The sequence below is a fragment of the Theropithecus gelada genome, chromosome 5 (assembly GCF_003255815.1).
Source record: "Theropithecus gelada isolate Dixy chromosome 5, Tgel_1.0, whole genome shotgun sequence".
Classification (NCBI taxonomy): domain Eukaryota; kingdom Metazoa; phylum Chordata; class Mammalia; order Primates; family Cercopithecidae; genus Theropithecus; species Theropithecus gelada.
Window position 1 is genome coordinate 6,151,882 of NC_037672.1, and position 4,624 is coordinate 6,156,505.

Here is a 4,624-nt window from a genome sequence, read left to right on the forward strand (position 1 = left end):
AGGCCGAGACGGGCGGATCACGAGGTCAGGAGATCGAGACCATCCTGGCGAACACGGTGAAACCCCGTCTCTACTAAAAATACAAAAAACTAGCCGGGCGAGGTGGCGGGTGCCTGTAGTCCCAGCTACTCGGGAGGCTGAGGCAGGAGAATGGTGTGAACCCGGGAGGCGGAGCTTGCAGTGAGCCGAGATCCGGCCACTGCACTCCAGCCTGGGTGACAGAGCAAGACTCCGTCTCAAAAAAAAAAAAAAAAAAGAAAAAAAAGAAAAAAGAAAGAAAGAAAAGAAAAGAGATCCCACCTGTGCACCCGTTGAACCATTGAAGACCAGCGCCCCGTGTGCATGGGGGCCCCTAGACAGGCTTGTGGCTGAGTCCTGGCCCTGCCACTTTCTAAGAGTGTGGCCCTGGGCAGGTGTCTTACCCTCTCTGTGCCTCAGCAGGAGAAGTAATAATAACAGAAATAATGGCGATGTTGCCTGGCCAGTGAGCCCTGTGCCCACCCGGCCATCCCTGTCTCTTGAGCTCTCCCTGATGCTGTCCACAGGGCATCCTCTCTGCAGAAGGCCTCCCTCACCCTCCCACGCCTCACTAGGTCTGTGCTCCCATCACTGCCCGCGCCCATACACCCGGGACCCTCTTTACTGTTCCACCTTCACTAGCATGGCAGGTCCTTGAGCAGGAGGCACTTTTCCAACAGGCTGAGCGTACCTGGCTCCCTGGGCCAGGAGCTGGAGGCCTTGAAAGCAGCCCCTGCTCTGCACCCTTTTCTTTTCTCGGGGCCCTTGGCAGTGCCTGCACCCCAGCTGAACTCGGCAGACGTAACTGAGCATAGAACGTGTCCTGTGCAGTAAGTTTACTTTCAACAATTTTTCAGAGAGGTGTATAACTTCTCCAAGGGTACACAGTCAGAAAAAGGCAGAGTTTGAACCGGCCTCCTCCTAGGAATTGGCTCTTCTTGTTCCATGAACCTCAGAGCCAGCTGCACATGAGGAGAGGTGCCTGTGTGTGCTTCTATCTGTGAGACGGGGCAGCTACAGGCATGAGCTCCAGGAGCAGGGACCCTGAACTGGCAAATCCTGTGCTGTCATTGTGGAACCAGAGGGTGAGAGCCCCTTGTCTCTCCCACAGGTCCCCTTCCTCCTCTAGGCAACCCTAACATCTTGTACAGAATGCTACCAGTAAGTGCAGTGGGGACCCAGATTTACTGGGTAGACTAGCAGACCCTGGTGAATTTCACCCTCTGAGCACAGGCCCTGTCACCTGGCTATTGGAGACAATAAGACCCGCCCCCGCCTGCATCTGATGATCGCACTTCCGCTACAAGCTCTCTGACAAAGGGCGGCCCAGCCTCGACTTGCACACGTCCAGTGGTTGGGGACCGCTCTACTTCCCCAGGGTGACAGATGGTGAGCAGTGCCTTCTGGTAGGTAGCTTCGATCCAAACCCTGCCAGGAGGCTGAACCCCTTTGGGCCCTAAGAACTGGAGAGCTCCACAAATGTGAACACCTCAGAGCGAGCTGCTTTCTTCTGAACACTGAGAGAGCTTGCTTGTTTGGGAAGACAGATTCAAAGGCAGATTCTTCGTTGGCGGAGATATTCCCTTGGCAGTTATCTGCCTTGAGCAGAAGTGGCTTTGGGACATCCAGACAGCGCTGCCGGCTTGTGAGCCCAGATAAATGTCAAGTCCACGCCCATGGTAGGCTGGGTGGAGGAGGCGAGTTTAGAGGTGGCTACTGCCGCACTGAAAACAATTTTCATCCCCAAACGAGTTGGGTTGTTCTCATGTGATCCTAGCCAGATGGCAAGAAGATACCACTAGGGGCATTCAGAGAAAGTCTTACACGATTTTGTTTGGCTTTAAAAAATCCAATCTCAGAGCTCAGCAAACGAAGCCATTTTTCTTTCTTGCTTTTTTTTTTTTTAAACTCTGATGTCATTCTGTTTTTTCTCAAAAATTTTTCACTTTACAAACATCATATGTGTCTATTGTAGATAGCATGAAAAACTCAGTGCAACATAAAGAACAAAATAAAAATAATCTTCAATCCATCACCCAGAAACAACTGCTGTTATAATAACATTTTGATGAACTCTCTGTCTCATCAGTAGAGTTATACTTTTATCACTTTATTGATTGATTGATTGATTTTGAGACAGAGTCTCACTCTTTTGCCCAGGCTGGAGTGGAGTGGTATAATCTAGGCTCATTGCAACCTCTGTCTCCCAGGTTCAAGTGATTCTCATGCCTCACCCTCCCGAATAGCTGGGACTACAGGTGTGCGCCACCACGCCTGGCTAATTTTTGTGTTTTTAGTAGAGACGGGGTTTCAGCACGTTGGCCAGGGTGGTCTCAAACTCCTGGCCTCAAGCAATCCGCCCACCTCAGCCTCCCACTGTTCTAGGATTACAGCCATGAGCCATCACGCCCGGCCAAATTATACTTTTAAAAAAAGAGTACATAGGTTCACAGAATAGGCAGTGAGAAAACAAAATAAAAAAAAAACAACGAACAAACAAACAGCACATTCTCTCTCTTCTATCTACTGCATCTGAAGGACAGAGCTGCCAATGAGATGGACAAGGTCCACCGTCTTGGAGCTCACAGCTTAGAGGGGAGACAGAAAATAAACATATAAGTTAACATTTGGATTGTTTCCAATTTTCCTGTTACAAACACCATTGCAGTGGTTTTAGCCAGGTGTCTGAATACTCATGCGTTGATTGCATGAGAATAAGTCTCTACAAGTGGGATTTATGAGATGGGTTTTTTGCCTTCCATAAAAAAATCTCTGTAATGATCACCTTGATGCATATCTGTATGAAAATTACGTGGACGTTATCTGATAAATACCTCCTCTGCCTGCATTAGACACTTTTCAATATAGATTTTTTAGATCAGAAGGGATTTTCCAGGTTTTCTATCTAGGCGAACCTCTCATCCCTCTCCAGCATCACAGCTTACATACCCCCAGGGGTGGAGAGCTCACTCCTTCCTCAGAAAGTTCATTCTACCTGCATGGCTCTGCCCCTGGGAAATGTTCCTTTATCTTGACATAAAACAGATCCTCCCGGGCTTCTACTAGTGGCCCCGGTTCTTGAGCCTGTGCAGAGCAGATCCAGGCCTCACCCCCACACCCGCTCTGCTGGGCTGGAGGTCCGCTCCACAGCCCCTCGCGGTCCTCCCTTTGTACGCACTGCTTGCCTGGCTCTCACCCACTGCTGAATGGCAGTTCCATTCTTGGGACCTGCCATTCCAGGCAGTTCTCGGGAAGTCCACTCCAGGACTGCCTCGCCTCCCCCAGGGAACCTTCCCTGACCACCCCTCTCCAGGGAGTCCTGGCCCTCTGTACCTGGCCTCTGTCCCTGCCTTCATGGAACCCCTTTTCACGGCCTGCCCCGCTCCCTGGGCTGCACCCTGCCACATGGCCATCTCTGCAGGCAGCAGGCACTGGATGAAAACCTGTTGCGTGAATGAGTGGAGGACGGGATTCTGGTGTCTGCATCTCTGACAACTTCTGCGACTGCAGCATTCCCTGTGTTGGATGGGGGCCACTGCCCTCCACTGTAAAATGGACACACATCAGCTTTCTGCACTTGTTGGTCCACTCGTTTGTTTACTTAACGAGAAGTGCTCACTCAACAGGTCCCGTGAGCCCACACTGTCCTGGGAACTGAGGACACAGGGCCATCAGGGCAAGACAGGTCCTGGCCCCAGGGTGCTCCAAGTCTAATAGAAATAGGTAAACAAGCACTAACTCCATCAGTGAGGTCTAGGAAGGGGCTATGCAGCTGCTGGACAGAGAATTCCAGGGAAGCAGCTCCGAATGCGGTGGGGGCAGCTGCCCAGGGAAGTGGGTGTTCTAGTGCAGGGCAATCTTTATGTGAAAAAGCCAGGGGCAGGATTCCAGGCCCAGGGAACAGCAGGTGTGAAGGTCTTGAGGTGGGACAAAGCCAGGGTGTCCCCAAAATTGATCAGAGGCCATGGGACTGGCCTTGGCATATTCATTAAATCAAGGTTCTTTGAGCAGCGGTGTGTGCCAGGCCTGGGGCTGGTGGTGCGTTTTGGGTACCCTGGAGAGGAGCCTGCCCCATCACTGCTGTGGAAGGGCTTAAAGGTGAATGGGGAAGATTAGATGATGAAATATACATATGTGTATGGCAAGGATTCCTGCTAAAGGGAAACTCAGTCTCTCTCCTGCCTATGTCTCCTGGTCTCATTAAGTAATTGATCTGCTGAATCATTGCTTCATGGATTCATAGATTTACTTCTTAATTGCATGGTTAGTTAGTTCATTCATTCATCTAACAAATCTTGATGGTGGCTTCCTCAGAGTCAGGCACTGTGTAGGGTCTGGGGAATGCAGGTGAACAAGACGGATTCCTCCTTGATCCTGGGAAACATGCCCTCTAGAGGGGCAAGACAAGGACGAATGCACGGAGGAACTCAAACAAGACCCATGAGACTGTAGAGACAGGAAACAAGAAAACTTAAGCTTAGGCAAGGAGGAGAGGGGAGGAGGAGGGGGAGGGGGGAGGGGAGGAGGGGAGGGGGGGAGGGAGGAGGGGGAGGGGGGGGGGGGGGAGGGGGGCGGGGGGGGGGAGGAGGAGGGCAGGGGAGGGGCG